This window comes from Cibotium barometz, chromosome 19, assembly GCF_041138505.1.
Source record: "Cibotium barometz isolate CiBa-2024 chromosome 19, ASM4113850v1, whole genome shotgun sequence".
Classification (NCBI taxonomy): Eukaryota; Viridiplantae; Streptophyta; class Polypodiopsida; order Cyatheales; family Cibotiaceae; genus Cibotium; species Cibotium barometz.
The window spans coordinates 46,610,567-46,630,838 of record NC_141064.1 but is presented as its reverse complement, the minus strand read 5'-3'; positions in this window follow the sequence as shown (position 1 = coordinate 46,630,838).

The window sequence follows — 20,272 nt, the reverse complement described above, 5'->3', positions numbered from 1 at the left end:
CTCTTTTCAGCTACTTCATCTAGCCACAACATGTGTAATCTCCTACAATAGCCAAGAAGCCCATTGAAACCATCACCAACAAACATAAGAAAACTTGTAATGCTTTTGAATGGTGGAGGGGCACCAGATATTGGATCTGGTGGATAAAGATTTCCATCAATCCAAAGATCAATGGCCTTTGCTCCTTGCATTCGAAGCTGATCGTATGAAATATTGGGTGCAACATGCCTACTGCGTAGGGTTGCGTATTCTGTCTCCAAATCAACCTGAAGGCGGATCTTAGAAGGCTTATTGGTGATGTCTTGTAGTGCCATCTACAAGAAAGTAGGCTTGTAAGCTTGGGTTGAATAGGAGTGGAAGGAGCAGGATATGGTATCAAAAAATAATGGGAAGAATGGAGATGAGGGTTGCTTCTCTAGAGCTGCATTGTGGATAGAGAAAGAAGCCAGAAAGGGAGCCAAAGAAACATAGAGAGGGTTGGCAATGGTGAGACGAAAATGCAAAGGAGACAATGCATCATGGGAAGCTTCTTTAGTGCAAGCTATGGCTGCTAAGCAATATAGAGAGAGAGAATTCTTCATGAAAAGGTTCTTCTGTGCTACTACTGTGGGTTTGGAGAGAGAACCAAGTATTGTAGAAAGAATGCTCCTGGTAAGCTTCTTCCTTGCAAGCCATGGCTACTACTGTGGGTTTGGAGAGAGAAGGCTCATTTAGGAGTACAGACCTGCTAGCTATGGAGAGAGGACCAAGTACTGTAGAGAGAATGCTCATGGTAAGCTTCTTCCCTGCAAGCCATGGCTACTACTGTGGGTTTGGAGAGAGAAGGCTCATTTAGGAGTACAGATCTGTTAGCTATGGCTTTTGGAGTAGAGAAAGACGCTTTTTTCCATGGAGAAGGAGTGCAGGGCATTTTAGAGAGAAGATTTAGAGAGAGAAAGAGATCTGGTGTACACACAAAAAGGGGGGAAGAAAGTGACAAATTTTTGGAATGTTTGGAGTTTGAAAAGGTTGCTGCAGGCTATGATTACTGACTGACAGCCCATTACAAAGCTTTAAAGTCACCTAGGTGGCCAGATCTAGGAATATCTCCTTTTTTTATTTTTTTTTGTTTTTGTGAAAAATCAAATATATGCTTTTAGGACTAGGCCTCTAGGCTTGGTCAAAGATGGATTAGCATTTTAAGCATTTCACTAAACGTCTAAATTAAAGGGCCCAAGAAGACTCCATTGAGTTCCTAATGATTGCTGCTAATTCCTTTGTCATATGTACTATAATTTGTTTCAGCAGGTTTTAGCTTCCGACTTTCATAGGCAATAGGATGGTTGTCTTGCATAAGCACAGCACCAAAACCTTTGCCGCTAGCATTTGTTACTACCACAAAGAATGGTCTTTGAAAGTCAGGTAGTGTAAGAACTGGTGCATGAGTTAATGCATCCTTGAGTACTAGAAAAGATTTATCTTGACTTTCGGTCCAATGGAAAAATGTAGTTTTCTTGAGAAGTTCCGTCAAAGGATGTGCAATATAAGCGAAATTCTTGACAAACTTCCTATAGTAACTACATAGACCTAGAAAAGATCTAAGGTCATGAATGTCTCGAGGTGTAGGCCAAGAGGCTATACACTCAATCTTCTTAGGATCCACACGGATTCCTTCAGCTGACACTATATGGCCTAAGTATTCAATCTCTTTTTGAAAGAAAGAACTCTTTTTAGGATTGACATATAATTCATTTTCTCACAAAAGTTTAAACACTTGCTCCAAGTGTTGCTCATGCTTTTGATGATTCTCGCTGAAAACAAGAATATCATTAAAGAACACCACAACAAAGCTTTGAAACTTTAGAAAAATGCGATTTATCATACGACTGAATGTAGCTGGAGCATTGGTCAAACCAAATGGCATAACCAAAAACTCATAATGGCCAGTCTGGGTTCTAAATGCAGTCTTGAATATGTCTGACTCAGTCATGCGTACTTGATGATAACCAGACTTTAAGTCAATCTTGCTAAAGACCTTTGAACCTCTAAGCTTATCAAGTAAGTTATCTACCCTAGGGATAGGGTATTTGTTCTTGACAGTGATTTTGTTCAATGCTCGGTAGTCAACACACATTCGGAAAGTTCCATTCTTCTTCTTAACAAGAAGGACTGGAGCTCCAAAGGGTGAACTACTAGGTCTAATAAGGCCTCTTTCTAACAAATCCTTGATTTTTTTTTTTGGATTTCTTTTTGCTCTAAATTGTTGACTCTATAAGGAGCTTTACAAGGTGGAGAGTTGCCTGGCAAATAAGTCAATACTATGGTCTTCAGGCCTAGACTTAGGGGAAATGGATCATGTGCCAGATGCCTCAAAGAAGAAGATGATGTTCACATTTTTCTATTGTGCCCTAACATAGAACCAATGGTAAAGAAACTCAATGAGTATGTGGCCAGTTGGGGGAAAACTTGCTTATCCTGGAAGCATCTAATCATTGGGGAAACCATAGGCTGCTCTACTGAACTATGGATAGTATTAAGAACAGAGATCCTCTGGTTCTTCTGGATTGAAAGACTAGCTGCTCCCTCAAAAGTCTCCTTATTATTGCAGGGGAGAGATTCTACTTGAGGAAGATCACTGACATTGAGGCCAAAATTTCAAAACTGGTAGGCCCTATTGGAAGCACTCCAAAGAATGTATCAGATAAGGTCAAGATTCTTCAGCTTCAAGAGAAGAGAGAATATCTTGTGAACGTGGATCTAAGCTATGTGCTGAAGCTCCAATACCTGTAGATTGTAGGATAGAGACCCAGAGGATCATTGCTCTTTGCTGATTGCCTAGGATAGTGAGAAATCTCGGCTTGAAATTGGCTATGTGATACCAGCTCGACTTTTGTAACTTGTCTCGTTTTTCTTCAATAATAAAAATGCCTTTATTGAAAAAAAAGGTAAGCATTTACTCCCATAAATTTTGGATGGAAGCTATTGCATGCGCAACAAATGTTTTTAATCAATGCCCCACGCGTCGGAGTGAAAACCCCAAGCATAGCGTCTGCTGAGGACTAGCATGGATTAACTATGGATGCAAGAGCACTGAATACCTATCTCATACTAGAAATTTAATTCTAGATGACGCAAACGAGAAGAGGGTTTTTGCTTTTCTCGCCATAAAATGGGGCCAAAAATTTCGCCAGTGTCTCCTTTGTATGAAGAGCTATTTGACCATAAAACTTAGCAATTAGGCTTCGGCTAGCCGGGAGAATCACCCCAAAATGAAAGATCAATAATTTTAAAGATGTAACTAATTAAACGACTCATTTTTCAGTTTTTTCAATTTCACAAAGGTATTCCTTAATATTTTGACGAGTATATTTTGACCTCATAAACCTGCAAAAGAGTACCCATGGAGCCAAATCAAATTACCTGGCTTACTGTAAAAGTTGAGCATCTCTTCTAACATAAGGAAAACAGAGAGTGAAGGACACACAATCTTAATGAAGATAGAATTTTAGAATGGCTGACTGAATACACGACCTTAGCCAAAATAGACTCCCTTAAAGCACCAAAAATATTTACTTAACGCGTGAACGTTTTCAAAGATCTTTAAGTATGAAATGCATGATCTGAGTCAGAAAACGGAGGTCTATGACATGCATGATCTGAGTCGGAATAAGAAATTCTTTGATTACATCACGCATGATTTGAGTCAGAATAGGAAATTGATAGAATAGAGGAGGCAAGATCTTAGCCAGAATAAGATATCTAATAGATTTTGCACAGCGTCGGGTATCGCTCTACCTTCCTAATTTTCAAAGTTAAGAATTTATACGAAGTTCAGATTTATTGTTTGATTTTATAGTTTCAAAGTTCATAGATGTCAATGGGACGAGTATCCCTCAGAGTATTTTTAGGTCATTAAGTTTACGTTTTTGACGTTATGTGCAGATAATAATTTTAAGCTTCTCCTTAAACATGACTATACTTTGACATGCAACATTTATTGAATCCCACCAAAATTGCACGCACAATTTCACAATCTAAGCAGATCTGGAGCAATAGTGCACAAACGGAGCATACAGGGCTATTTAGGGCAACCTTAGAACACAGCCTATGGGTGGATCCTGAGAAAAAAAGCAACTTTTTCAAGCATTTTAAAAGAAAGTGAACAGTTGAGGGAGGCTCTAAAACAAAGCATGGAAGAAGCACGTAAGACTACTGTCAGAAAGCAATCGGAGCAGTAGCAGAAAAATCCTCTTTGCACGGATTTATCGCTAAGGAGTTTATTCGCACAAGTTTACACTGAAGAGAATACAGTGCCTAATGCTCAACAGATTGCAATAATGCAAGCAACAATCAGAGAATTCAACTAGAATACGGTGGTAATGCTTGCAATGTGCAAAGCTCTCGAAGACAAGCAAGAAGCAAGAGATCGAAAAACTAAGGAGGAAGCTCGTTTGGCGCAAAAACATTTTGATTTAGCCCAAGAGGAGTAAGGTACAAAGTGATGACGTTGTTCACCCGTGCACTCTCAATTAGAGCTTAGATGACAATCTAGATAGACTCTGGATAGAAGACCGTGTGTAGAAGGTATGAATGCTCTCTAGCATAAGATGCCTCAACTAGTGACTATGGCTCCCTTTTATGGCATTGTAGCAATAGGTTCAAAGCATGGGAGTCAACATTGTATTGACCGAGTATACAAGCAAGAAGCTTACCCCTAAATCCAGAACCAAAAACATCGAAGGCAAGGGATTTTTTAATCAGAACTATACATTTGGTGCTCTATGCCATAGAGGCTACACAAAGCACCTTAGAGAGGGCTTTCAAAAAGAAGAGAGTGAAGGCAGGTTGAGGGGTGTAGTCCCTATGGATAATGGCAATGCCATCCCCACAGGAAGTCAACCAAGATAGTGCGCCAACGCACCATCATGTCCATGGACCTTGGCATGGTCTCTGCTGCCACCGCCTCTCCCAGCAAATGCGTCAATTTCAACCACCCTCTGCAATCAAAGGAAAAATCGAAATATTTTCCTATACATAATTACAAATGTTTCTAGGTTGTAAAAGGTCGATTATTACCTCTTGCTCAATGTCTTCTTTTGCCAAAGTGCTGGTGGGGGCGGAGAGGTCAATCGAGGACTTAGCCTCATCCTTTTTTGGTGCTTTGGTCTCCTCCATCACTCCCGCAGCAAGGGTATCCTTTTCAGCCTCTAGCTTGTCTTGTAAGGTTGTGAATTCCTCCTCTAGAACTAGGGCTTGCTCCACGGTCTCAACCACAATTTCCTTGACCAAAGCAACTGTCTCTGCGGCCAAGGGGTAATATAGCACTATCTAGGTGAGGACCGACCACCTCACATCGCGTGCATATAATGCCCAAGCATTCATCCATTCTCAAGCCAGCTGCCTTTTCAAGGTCATGAAGAAATAAGTATTCTTCACCTTCCATCACCACAATGATGCTGCTCAAGAGATTGATCTCAAGCTCTGGCAGCACCTTGCTCTCCTCGTGTGTGTGGGGAAGATGGCCCCGCATCTTCTACTACAGTGGGCTGTTCAGATTGTGCACCCTTTAGAAAGTGCTCTGATGCAAGCTACTCTTCTACACCACCACTCATTCCTACCGTATTAGGACCTCAATGGAGTCTTCTTGGGCCCTTTTATTTGGCAGTTTAAGGAGTCAAACCTTTTCTCTTAAGAAGAAACGTTTTCTAATCAGAAGCTTCAAAACGGCTACTTTATTCGAATTTGAATTTTGGGAGGAAAATGAAATTTAAAATCTAGCGGATAAAACCATATCATGTAACATATCTATGGAAAGCTCTTGATGCGTAGATCACGGATCTATAATGTCCGCTCAAATCGGAGCTTATATATAGAAGTTATGGAGGTCCGAAAATTGTAAGATTGCCTCCCCCCCTTTTTGGGAAAACAAGTGCACCTTTTGACCACTCTTACACCTCTCTTACAAACCCAACATTTCAGTCCACATGGCAACCCCCCATTTGGCTATTCCTTAATCACCTTGATTAGGCTTGGGCAAATTAAAGGGCCCAAGAAGACCCCATTCACTTCCTAATGCTGCCTTCACTTCCTTGTCATCCCTCATTTACCCTGCCAACTGCAATGCAGGCATCTCTACCTTGTCATCCGAATCCTCATCGTCGCTAATGAGGAACGCAAAAGTGGCGAGCCACGAGAGGAACCTAGTATTGTTCCATGTATGCAATCCGCGTCTTATAATGTTGGGATGCAAAGGCAAGCGACTTTTCAAAGTCGACTTCACGAGAGAACATGACAAAGAGCTCGCTCTTGCCACACGGAGTGGTGGACAGGAACTCATAGAAGTTGTCAAAGTGGGTAGCCATGTGAATCAAAGAGATAGTGTGAGCTCGTGCTTGGTTTCTATCGCGTGAAAATGAGAAAGAAGGCATCTTTGGCTATTTATAGTTAAAATTTAAAGTTTGGCCTTTTCACACTAGACCGCTAGACAAAAAAATTACAGTTTGCAAAAATATTAAGATTTTAATTAAATAAAGATTGGTTAAAAAAGAGCCTGCTACAAAATTACAAGCATGTCATCTAATCTAAAATTGTTATAATGTCTTCATTTTTTGCCCCTCTTATGACATTTACTTCATGTTGATCTCCATCTCCTTGTTGACTTGAAAGCATGTCATTGCCTTCACCTCGATCCTAAAACTCATGCCCCTCATGTGCATCAAAACAGAGGCTATTTTTCCGTATACTCAGTTCATCTTCAAGCTCTTCCACATGCCTACTATGTGGTAGTAGGGCTATGCACCTTGTTGCTGAAAATTCAAGGTCTCCCATTTGCCATGATTCTAAGACCATGGTTGTCCCCTCCTTACGCTTTCCCAATCTGTAAAAATATAGAAAGTGGCACAATAACCAGAAAGTGTAAGAGTTAATTCTAGACATGTGGAATCAGATATACCTTTCTTCTAATCAACTTGAAACTTGACTCTTCCACCTTGTCAAAGCCGATGATGCTAAAGTGTTGACACAAGTCTGCTAGGCTCCAATGCTTGCTTGCTGCCACTCACTCAATCCATCCATTTTGCATCATCACAGCTACCTCAATAGGCATAATTTCTTCTTCTGAGGCGGGCTTGAAGTGGGATCCATGTCCCGTGCTTTTGCATCCATCTTTGGTAGTGCAGGCGTATGTACAAAATAGAGCATGCCTTCACTCAAGAACCTGAAAGACACTGTAGAATCTACTACATTGCACTTGTATACATCACCTTGATGTGACCCCTCATTAACCTCCCCACCCTCTCCTAGTAATCCTTGAATGAGGTCAGACCGTACCTCCTTACAAATATACATTGTTTTTGTTTGGTGCATTGGCATAGAATTGAACATGTGCACAAAAACATGTAAAGGACAAAACCAATTTAGCCCTATTGACCTAGATACATTTGAAAACTTGAGTGATGTCTTGATATCACTTACCATCTTAAACTTTAAGCATAAGATGGTCCAAGCATCAGGTTTGGGGTTTGGGATCTCTTCTAGAGCTTGCCAAATAAACCTGGTTTTTTTATCTACAAAATATGAGTGAGAAAAGAAAAAGATATTGTTCTGTACAAGATCACTTGGGCTTTGAGATACAAACATTGCCTCTCCAATGGATGTATGCATAGCATAGAAAACTCCAGTGAGGCTTTGGAGTGGTTGTTCCTCAACATAATCAGAGGGAAAAATATCTACAGAGAGACATAAGAAAATGGAGAATCATAAGAAAATTTGAAACAAAAAATCCAATATTAGCATGTTGTTAAAGCTGTGTTTATGTTACACTAACAATTTGAAGGAAACCTTGGTCGTTGGCCTTGAATGTATAGGTCTCCAAGGGCACCCAGTTTGACGCACTCGATGTGGTCCCTTAGATCTTGGCTACATGTAGACCCAAGCCCCAACCTTGAATCTTGTTGGAGCCCAAACTCCATTCTCATCTCTTGTGTTATGCAACACAAGCTCTTCCACCTTCTCCCTAGGTCTTCTCACATTTACTGGAAGAGGCCATGGTGGTAAGAAAAGAGAAGAATGGAAAATAAAAGCTTGTTTTTACAACAGAGAAGTGGAGAGGAGAGAAAGTTCAGGGTTTTCAGTGCAGCAATGGAAAGCTTAAAAGAGGGTTAGAGTTTGAGAATAGGCTTCCTGAACCTAGAGTAGACTAAAGAGGGATAGAGTTTCTGCAGCAATGGAGAGAGAGAGAGCTTGAGAAAGAGAGAGAGAGAGAGAGAGAGAGAGAGAGAGAGAGAGAGAGAGAGAGAAGAGAGAGAGAGAGAGAGAGAGAGAGAGAGAGGGGCAGATTGACAGGGAGGAAGCTTGAGAAGGAGGGAGAGCTTGAGAGGGATGGAGTTTCTGCGCAGTAATGGAGAGCTTAGAAAAGGAAGAAAGAGGGAGAGGGAGCTTGAGACTGAGGGAGCTTGACAAGGAGGGAGAGCTTGAGACTCTATGGAGTTTCTGCAGTAATGGAGAGCTTAGAAGAGGAAGAAAGAGGTTCAAAATGAGCTTTCCAAACCTAGAGTATGTTGGGGAGAAGTTTGAGAGGGAAAACACACTTTTGGGAAAAAATTGTAAAATTTTAAATTTTAGGGTTTTTAATCTGCGCGATTATAGGTGGGAGGACCTCTTAGTTTGGGCCCAAGAGGTATGGGGACAAGAGTAGTAATTAGGCCCCATTAGCAAACCAAAGCCTACGCCCCCTAGGGTCAAAGAAGTCAAAAATGTGCACCCAGCCCTCTTCCTATTGGTCCATTCCTAATCAAAAGTTAATCCAAGAGGCCCTCTTTGGGTCCAAAAAATTCCTAATGTCTTTACAACAGTATGGAATGCGGTTGCATGATTTTGAAGGGTTGCCTGTTCCCAATAGATCAAGTGTTGCTAGTATTAACAATGGTTTACTGATAGAAGATATGATGTTTGATTCTGTTTTTGTTTTTCATAATCTATGTAATATTCATGTGGCTAAATTGTAGACCCTCCATTTTGGGAAGGACAAGCAACATCATCTCCAATTATCAAACTATTGGAGAGCACCGGTGTTTTACGGTATACTTAGAAACTTGTTTTTATGTAGGTTTTGCGTTTTGTTTGATAAATTTATTTTGCTATTGATACATTCTTTTCGCAAACAGGGAATATCTTTATTTTTTAGAACCCAAATTATTGTTGGGTTTGTATGGTCAAGACCCTTATAAAACGAGAGCTTTGGACTCCTTGGAATTTACAGTCTGAGATTACAAAAGATCACGGATCAACTTCATGTACATGTAATGTTTGTGGATTATGAAAGGCATGATAGCTTAGATTTTCAAGTCATAGGCACTGGACAATACATAATTTTTCGGTTTTCTATCTACAAGCCTATTCAAACCCCATTCACCTCAAATATTGATCCACCAAATGAGTTTTGTAAGGTTTTGTTATTTTTCTTCTTTTTTTCCACAAAGTTTATCTTGCACTAGCTAATGTTTTTTTCTTTAATGTTTTTTTTGCCAGATGGAGGTGAGGAGTATAAGCTTCCAAGAAGTGATGATCCAGTTGTCTAAAGATTGTTTTAAAGCTTTGTTCAAGTGTGTTGAGATTGTCAACATTATTTTGGGTTGAAATGTTGGCTATTTATTTACGCCAAGTTTGGTGCTTTATTCAATGAAATTAAGTGCTTTAGGAGTATATATATGGCAAGCATGGTGTGTTTATATATAGGTTGGCAAGTTAGGGACCATGGGGCCCATCATGGGCTTCAAATATAAGGCTTATCCCTACTTACCCTTCGACGTTTCTTTTTCTTTTTCAGTTGTTTGGAATTAGAAAGTAAGAAAAAAAACACACCTGTGTGTGCCATTGCTTTCGCAATGAGGGCTTGAACTCGTGATCTTGGGACTCTAGAGCAACATCTCTCTCTACTGCACTGATTTGTGATCGACAAGTAAGAATACTCTTGCCCCATCAGGGACGGGTTAAGCCACTAGTACACTTGATGCAACATAGAGCATGCACTAGCATGTGGCAAGATAGTGCCATTGGATCATGATAAGAAATGTCCATGAAAACGTTGCTGTTCAGGTAAGCTTTCATAAAGAACGCATCAATGGCCCTCACGTGCTCATACGCTTGATGCCACATATAGTATGCACTACCACGTGGCAAGATAGTGGTAGCGCATGCTTTTATGGTGTGCATGTTTGGCATGCTTGTTGCCAAGCATGCTTATTGCCATAGTGGTTGGCCACGTTTGTTGTTGCATCACAGCAATAAACGTGGCCAATCACTATGCCCCCAACTGGCATGTGGTGTTGCTGCGTCGTGGTAATACCACGTGGCAGCTGCCAATGTCCTGGCAATAAGCATGCTTCACATGCTTATTGCCTCACCGGACATAATCATGTGAAGCATGCTTATTTCTTATGGAAAAAATCATGCTTGGCATTGTTCTTGGATTGCCGGAACAATAGGAGCATGGAAAGACGGATCTAAAAGGCATAACAAGGCCACGAAGTCATGGGATGGCAGCACGGCAAGTCCGAAAAAGTGTCCTATTACTATTCACTGAGAACCCTCCAAGCAGGCACCAACTAGAGCATCATCTTTAATTGTGAGCTACCAGCTTCTCGCAAACAGAGTGTGGACATGGGGCTCAAAGGGGTTGCAACAAATAGCCTTCTTTTTCCATTTCACATGCACCAGCTCTTGCATGATAGAATCTAAAGGGTAAATGTTAGCCCTGAGGCGACGGAACCACTCATATTCAATGTTGTAAACTGAAGGTTTTCTATGGCCCTCCTTAGTGGGGGTTAGTGGTAATAAGTTAACCCGGTTATAGCACTCAACTAGTGTTGGTAGCCACTCCCCAATAGCGGTGCCAATGGAGAACGATGTTTCCTATCTTGTAGATATGCTTAGCATGAGCTATGCACACACACATTAACCATAGAGTATTGCTACTCTTTTCAATGCTAGGAGCTCTACCCAACTAGTGCATGGAGGATTTCCCTTATGGGAGAATGCATGGTTCATCCTATTGAGATGAGCCTCTAGTGAATGAGGATTTTCCTTAGGAGGACTACTATGAGGATTTTCCTTAGGAGGACTACTATGAGGATTTTCCTTAGGAGGACTACTATAATCATCATCATCATCACCATCGTTGCCTTTATCTAGCAAGGTGACTTCTTCAGCATCATCATTGTCCTCATCTTTATGGATCTGCCATGTTCCTAGTCAAGATCTTCTTGATGAAGACAGTAGGTGGATCCATAGAATGGTAATGGATGAGGAATATGTGCCTCAATCTTTTCCAAAAGATCTTATTTTTCCTCTTTACTATAGATGCATGCCATAGACACCTGCGCTCTCACCTCACAGACCAAATTCTGTGGTGGCCCACTATATACCCAGATGAGGAAGAATTTGTGTGCAATTGCAAAGTTTGCCGAACGGTCAAACCTAGTGTTCATGCCACTCTTTTTCAAATCAGGCCCACCCCACAAATGAGTGACTTTATTGTCAAGTATTTTACATATGACCATACTGATGAGAGTCTCCCTCAACATCGAAAGAAGGCCATAGAGGGGGGTGAAAATCTTGGTCAGTATGAGATCGCAGAGTCAGAAGGTGAGCATGAGGAGACACACTTTCAAAGGGGAGGATCCTCAAGCAGGAACCGATACACATTAGTGAGGAATTCATTGAAGTTGAACCTGCCAGTTTCCAAATGCACAAAAAAATCAGATCATGATGTGCACATTCGAGCATTTAAGCAATGGGCATGGTTGAGAGGAGTTGATAGGGAAACCAACTCTGCGCATCTCTGTGAAAATCCATCGGACCTCTACCTGCCACCACGGGCCTCCTGTAGAGCTGGAGTGCATCTACCAAAGTCTGTGTGTAAGAGGAGCTCCTTCCAAGGCTCAGTGCGCCTGGTAAGAGTCCTCGAACAATAAGCTTGCCCAAAAGCGCTCGGGCTCTGGCAAGCTGGGTCCACGATCCCTAGACCTCCCTATGGTGTCGGCAAAGTGATAACTGGCAAAGCAACTTTGGCCCTGGCCGGCCCTCCGTTTCTCCCAGACCACATAAAAGTCCTGATCAGGCTGAACCGGACTATACATGAGCCTGAGAATATCCAGTAGGAAGTAATGTACCACATGGTGGCCAAAAGCACCTGATTCGCCACTACCACCCATCTAGCCAAAGAAAGTCTCGCAGAGCTCCAGAAAAGGAGCCTCCACCAAATGCTCAAAATTAAAGGAGTAATCTGTTGCTCGGCTGTCAAATCAAGTCTGACATGGCATCCCAAATACCGCACCGCCGTGCCAGGGGGAATCCACTGAAATTGCATGCTAGGTCGCCACGGCGGTACCTCGTCTCTATTGACCCAAAAGCCACATGACTTGTGCCAATTAAAGGCATCACAAAATTGCTCTAAAGCACCCTAAAAACGAGTCAAATTGGCTGCATGGCCATGCAAGTAAACTGCTGTATCATTTGCGAACTCTCAATCTAGTAACTCCTCTTCCCTCGGAGGCCCTGTAGGCCTATATCCTGCGTAGTCAAGTAAGAGCTCATCGCCTCAGCAAAGAGAAGGAAGAGCGTGGGCGCTAGAGGGCAGCCCTGTCAGACCGAACGAGAAAGGGAGAAGCGCTCCCCATGCTCCCCAACCAACAAGACCTGGCTATGAGTAGATCTCTAAAGTGTAGCCACACCCCTGATCCAAGCCTCAAGGAAACCCATCCGAAGCATAGTGGCCTCGAGAAAAGCCCAATCCACACGATCATAGGCTTTCTCAAAATCAAGAAATAGCACTACCAAGGGCTCTTCCCTCATACGAGCAAGTGAGACAACCTCCCAAAAAGTAAAGATATTGTCAAGGATGCTACGGCCCTTGACAAAACCAATCTGGGTAGGGTGGATGAGGCTGTCCACCAACATAGGCTGCAATCTCAAACTCAAGGCCTTAGCAATAATTTTGTAGGTAGACTTCAAGATCATGATCGGCCACCACTGTCTAATCTCCTTGGCGTTTCCTCCCTCCTTGCGAATAAGCAAAATCAACCCCTCAGATAGGGCCTCAGGCATCCATCATCTCTTGGAAGGCAAGCCTCAGCCCCTCCTTCAAAAGATCCCAATATTGCAAGAAAAAAGAGGGAAGAAGACCATCCTCTCCTGGACAACTGTCTCATGCCAAAGAGCACAAAGCCTCCTGTAACTCACTACATGAAAAAGGGGCCAATAGCTGCAAGCGCATATCATCAGTCACACTGTCCTGCGAACATATCTCAAAACCTGCTCTCGGCTCACTATGCAAGTCGGCGAAGGAGCCTCCTTTGTCAATAACTCACGGTAGAACTACGTAGCAATCTCTCGCATCTCTTCTGGCTCCATGGCCATAGTACATCGGCCCTACGGAGCCGTCGCACTCATGCTCTCTAGAGTGTCAAGGTCCAGTAATCGAAAAGAACTCCCCAGTCACACGGTCCCCTGCCTGAGTCCACTGAGCCGCCTGTCTATGAAACAAAAAATCATGCTTGTGCTCCTCTGTATCGTGAAGCTCCTGCTGTGCCTGAGCCAGCTGTGTCCCCGCCCACTCACTATCAGGATGACGCTCAAGTAATCTTTGAAGGGAGGCAACACTCCTGTGTAGTCGGCGCTCAGCCTCTCTAGTGTGCGCCAATCTCCGGCTCGTCGTCTCCTCTCTGAGAAGGGCACTAATCTGCCCAAGTCCCAACGACACTGACTGTGCCCATGATTCCGACTTCGACTGATTCTGAATCCAAACCTGCTCAATCCGCTCACCCAAGTTCTCATCAAGATGTACATTCTTTGGGATGATACGCGTCGACTGGGGGAATCTCCTATCCCCCTCAGAGAGAACCAACAAAACTGGCGCATGATCTGACATACAAGTACTAGCAAGAATCCCCACATAACCTCCTCTGTCCACAAGTAGATCACTAGCATACATCCTATCAATCCGAGAGAGGTTCGTGCTGCCAATCCGCCGATCTGAACGAGAAAAGAGGAGACTACCTCGCTCCCATGTGCAAAGCCCTCAGAATGCCATACATCAACAACCCTCAATGTCATACATAATCTCTCCCATGCTGCAAGCTCTATGCCATGAACAGTGGTCTGGCCTACCACCACATCTGTCCTCAGGTGCTTCAATCATGTTGAAGTCATCCCCAATACACCACTCATCAGCTCAAGGCAAAGCAACATTAATCTGTGTCCAAAACTCTGCACGAGAACTCTCATGATTCGGGGCGTATAGGTTCCGGAGACCAAGACTGATCTCTCCCTGAAAAATCACCCACTGTGCTTTGCCCAGGAATAATAATGCCTCTGTCAATGATGGCAGCCGGCCAAGTATCCGCAATAGACATACATACTCCCCCCTGAATACCAAGGGTCCAAACGATGCTGACCAAAACACCTCAGAGTGTCTATGCCTCGGGGGGGTCACTATATGTAAATCCTCTATATCACGTGCGTTCAAGGCCTATTTAAAAAGTCCCTTATCTATGAATTTTTTAGTGAATATAATGTATCCTTTCCTATTCAAATCTGTAAATTTTTTTTAAAATACAATAAATAAATCCCCTATGTAAATATATTTCTGTAAGTTTTAAATATTTAAAATGTCCTTCTGTTGAACCCACGTGATACTTACATATTTATACAAGTGACCCCCCCGAGGTCTATGCATAAGCTGACCACAATGCCGAATGCGGCTCTCTGACAAATGATGCTCCTGCAATATAACAACATCCACTGGACCACCAGTCAAGCAGCGCATCATCTCCTGGAACAGACGCCCATGGTAACGCATAAAATTGGAGCCTCCAAGCCCCTATACATTCCATGAGATGATCCTCATGGGGATTGTGAGAACGAGGAGGCGGCCATAGCCGCCGCTGGTCGAGCAATCTTGGAGATAGGTTTGGACAGAGAGAAATTCGAGGCCAAACGCCCCCTAAATCCTGAAAAGCGGCCTCTCAAGGCCTGTCTCAAAACAAGCAACTCAAGGTCTCAATGGCCAACTCTCTGGCAAGATCATGTGGAACCTCATCCTCATGTACATATACATAGCTTGGAGTCATCCTGGAGTCCACAATCAAATACATGACAATATGTTGCTCAGTGGCCTCTGGTGAGCCTGGCACCACCATAAACTTAACCAAATCCCAGAACTAAGCAAGCAATTCCGTGCACTCCAACTCTCCAAGATGATGTGAAAACTCAATGATTTGTGCACGCATGAATCACATAGCAACTGAGATAGTCCAATCTGTCTGTGAACTGCCACAAAGTGGGAAGGAGAAGGCCACTGCTGCCGAGTCAATGGCTGTCTCCCAACGTGAGACAAGAATCGCTACATGCACCCTTAGACGAGTAGCCAACCTGCTATCATCAAGTTCACCGAAGTGTCTAGTGAACTCATACCCAAACCTCTCGCCCGTAGGTGATAGTCAAAAGAAGCAAATCCAGGCGGAATAGTAGCCATGGGGGAAGTACTGATCACCACTGGGGGGACAAGGAGAGGAGATACCCTCCTACGCAGCTCTGCTCGCCAAGAAGGAGCTCTGTTAAGACCGTCGAGCACTGCCAGGAGGTGTGGGAGCCCAGCCAGGGGGAGAGGTAACAGTGGGCATGGTGTGAGGAACAACTACAGGGGAGAAAGCGGGTGGATGAAGGTCAGGTGGTGAAGGGTGGAAGCAGGCGAGGGATGCGGGTCAGTAGAGGAAGGGGTAAATGTGGGCAGGAGGAAGAAGGCGGAATGGTGGCGGTGGCAGAGGGTGAAGAGGATGAATGGCTACCTGGACCTGTACGCTCCTCCTGCGGCTCTCTTTGCGGATGACGACGTGCCCTTCAAGGAGTCCCCAGTCGGCTCTTCCTGAAGGACACTAAACCCACTACTGCTATACGGGGCCTGTCGTCCTCGTGGGATAGCTGTCTCTCTCTCAACATCTCTCTCTCTCAACAGTAGGATGACGGTGCCAAGTAACTCGCTGCCAACAATCAGGACGAGCCCGTGCTGTCTCTGGGTCGCCTGGCTGGCCTAAGAGCTCCTGCCCAGCCACCATCGGGGTATCTGAGTCAGTGTCCTCGGACGGCTGCTATGGGCTAGAAGCCTCCTGTGGTGTCGCTCTAGCCTATCTGGACTCCTGCTGGGCCCATCGTGCCGCTGAGCCTTACCTCTAATGAGTGCGCCTAGGGTAGGCCTTCGCTAGATGTCCTACCTGGTGACAAATGAAGCACTAGTTCGGGAGGCCATTTGGGAGGCCAGAGTATTCCACCTTCTAAGCTAGCCATTCACCTGCCAAGGTGGGAAGCTATATCTCCGTCTTGGTAACTAAGCCAAGTCTGAAACAAGAATTCTCACAGAAGGAAGATCCGCTGCCTTGGCAACCACCGAGGCTGCCATGCGAGGTGACTCGATGTACGTTCCTAGGGCCTTCCCAATTTGTGGCAAGAGGTGTAAGTACTCCCTGCGGAGTCCCAACAAACAAGCTGTCATCACTGGAAAGCCCCTCTCCTCCTTCGAGATGAAAGAGGAGGAGGTCTCTGCTACTACTGGATCAAAACCATGGATCCACGGTCGAAAATGAACCCTGGAGGAGCGCAAAGCCAATGGAGACATTTGTAGAATGCGTGCGGCTGCCTCTTGGGACTCGAACTCAATCTGGTAGAAACCACGGCCTAGCAATTGTATATCAATGATTTTGCCCACATGAGTGAGCAAACGGCTCTGAAGAAGATCTCGAAGCTCGCCGTGGCCCGACGACTTTTCCAATGAGAATATTGCTGGAGTCGCTCAATCTCGGTGATGAAGCCCGCTCTCTCCTTATCGGTGATGAAGCCCGCTCTCTCCTTGTCGGTGAGAGAGAGTCGAATAGCGCGGGCAGGGGCGGGCGAGGGGGCTTCAGTAGAGTCCCTCTACGAAGAGGATGCCTTCGCCATTCGTGTCTGCTGTGCTGCTGAAAAGAAGGAGAGAGAGGAGGTGAGAGGGAGAAAGACAGCGAGGGGAAAGAGGGAGGGAAGGTCGCGAAGCAGAAGCAGCCACGGAGATCAAGCTCAAATGTTCCCCTTTTGTATACATACTTATACAAATACTTTACGAAAATAATAGTAGAGCATACTTCAATGTTAATATGGGCTTTGTACCTCATAGACAAAAAAGGGTTATATGGGCTTTGTACCTCATAGACAGAAAAGGGTTATATGGGCTTTGTACCTCATAGACAGAAAAGGGTTATATACCATCGTCTCTCCGCATGTAAGTTGGATATCCATTGTCATCAACACTAGTAGTATCGAAAAAATTTCGAGGGTACCGATGTTTGCACCTCTTATTGACCATGCAAGGAGAGCGCATATTTAGTTCCCCACATGGTCCATGGATATTACAATGACTAATTATGGTGTGCAACCCAGGATACATCACCTTATTCAGGACGTTCAATACATACCAACATATCATAGTAGTATGCAATCTCAACCGGTTTAAGTTTCACTTTCTAATATCAATAATATATGTGCATGTGGCAAGCATCTTTTTTGAAATTCAATAACAAAAACAAATCCCAATACCTTTCCAAATATTACTTTTTTCACCAATAAGTGCATCATGTCCTTGTGTTTCTCATAAAAGACCCGGCTGTCAAGCAGGGATTTCATATTCACGTGATCACAGCCTTTTTTCTTGTGATCACAGCTATTGTTCACAAATCTCAATGTTCACAAAATTCACAGTTCTCAAATCCTAGAGGGTGGGATGACCTGGTAACCCACAATTGGCCCGCCGGGCTACAAGTCTGGACCGCCGGGCCCGCCGGGCGCGCAGAAGCCCGCCGGGCCCGACTCCCGGCCCGGCGGGCCATATTGTGGTATAAAAGAGTGCTCCAGGGGGTCACTGTTCACAGAATCTTCCTTGTACTTGGTGTCAGTGGTGCTAGTGTGATCTATTTGAGGTAATTTTTAAGTTGAAAGTGTTGGTGTCATTTAATTTTTTGCATATGCTTAAGTTTAAGGTTGTTTGTGATGCATGTGCATGTGTCGTTAAATGTTAAGAGGCCCGCTGCAGATGGCCGAGCGATTGGCTAGGTCTGCTGATGTGCACTCTTAATATTTAACTTATGTAGAAGTTTTCGTTGTGGCACGGTATCTGCAAATGGTCGGTTTACTGACTAGGTTTGCAGTTACCAAGTTACAATGCGGCTTTGTTTTTGTTAAATGCTTTGAGAGCCCGCTGCAGATGGCCGGTTTACTGGCTAGGTCTGCTGATGTGCGCTCGTAGCATTTGAGATGTGTGATGCTTTGCTACTTAGTACGGTATCTGCAGATGGTCGGTTTACTGACTAGGTCTGCTGACACCAAGCTATGTGGTGAAGTTTGTTTTTGTTATTTGGTTTGATAGTCATCTGCAGATGGTCGGTATACTGACTAGGTCTGCTGACGATGTGTCAAAGCATTTAACTTGTGCCATAGTTTTCATCTTAATGCGATATCTGCAGATGGTCGGTATACTGACTAGGTCTGCTGACGTCAAGTTAAGTCGTAAACTTGTGTTTTGTGTTTGTTTTTGACGATGACTGTGATTATTTAGTTTGCATGACATGAGTCATAAGTGTGTTGGATGTAGAAATCTCTTAGTTAGCTTACAAATAGCATTTTTTGTGGTTATAAATGTTGCAACTATTTGTCAATTATATTGTGCAGATTGATGGCGACGCTTACTCCTGAAATCAAGAAATCAATTCGTATCAAACTCGTTACCCTCATTAGTTGCTTGTCACCTAATCACATCGAGGGTATTGTGTCTGATAGGAATCGATTTGAGCAAATATTAGGTGAGGTTGTCCGCGCAGTGAAAAATATCCATGAGGGTGCTGATGGAGCAGCCATCAAGCATTTTGTTACTAGCATTGTGGGCAATATGCCTAGATGCGCTGTTGACCTAGGTGACGACAGACCAGCGGAAACAAATGAATCCAAGCTGGAGCACTTCCACACAAAATGGAAGGTAGAGAAAGAGAGGTCCAAGCGTGCAAAGGCCATAGACACCCAAGCTATCCTGAGCAAGAGAGCTCGCAAAGAGCTGGACCGGCCTGCTGATGAACAAGAAGATTTATCATCTAGTGCACGTGAGGTCTCTAAAGGCACCCACTTGCAGCGCACAATGCATAATACTAACTGCAGCATGACAATTGGGTTGCCTGCAGAGGCCATCATCACAGAAAAGAAGATGGGCTCTGGATCGTACGGCGTTGTACATAAATGCCATATTCAAGGTGTCTCCTGGTTTCCAGAAGGCATTTCTTATTGTGCAAAGCAATTCCTTGGTAGCCGAAGGGCTCAATTGAAGTCTTTTGCTCAGGAGGCTTCAATCGACCTAACCCACAGGGGCATAGTGCGCGCCATTGGGCACACAAGGAAGGAGCCATGGATACTGCTCTTCCCCCTCTTTAATGGGGGAAGTCTTGGAGATATAATGGAGTGTGTTCCGCCTCCTAAGGGGACCCTCAGTTCCATGCTTGCTGCAGACAAAGGCAACAGATACAAGAAAAAACAAGTGGCTCCTCATGAAATGGAGCGATACAAGTCTTTGATTTTTCATGCTCCCGAGCTTATCTGTGCCCTTGTGAATACCATGGCCTTTGCACACGCTGAAGGGATCATCCACAATGATTGCCACCCCTGGAATATAATGATAGATTTCACCAAAGAAGGGGTGCCACGGGTAGGCATCATTGACTGGGGTCTTGCATTGAGGGATGGGATTGAGTTCAAACCCACAAATATCGCCAACAAAGCAGAGCACGATCAACGCCCCTGGAGAGCCCCTGAGCTCGCAGATGTAAGGTCCCCTTGTCCATGGAGCAAGGCATCAGATGTCTTCTGCTTGGCTTGGGTGATTGAAAAGTTTACATTATTTTGTGCTGAGTTTGCAGAAATGACCAAAGTGCCGTGGGTGGGTAAAACTGCCATCCACACAAATTTGATTAAGGAATGGACGGCTGCCTATATGACGCCATCAAAGGAAGATAGGAAGACCATGGCAGATTTTGAGGAGCAATTGAAGAATTTGGAAGTGTCACCTGCTGCATGCTTACGTCCACTATCTGAGATGACACCACACTTATTATAAAGCCTCTTGTAAATGATATGTTTTGGTTGGCTATCTATTCCATGACCTGCCTTTAATCGACTGACACTATTTTGGTCCCAATTGTTAAATATTGTTTTGATCCCAATTCTCTCTCTC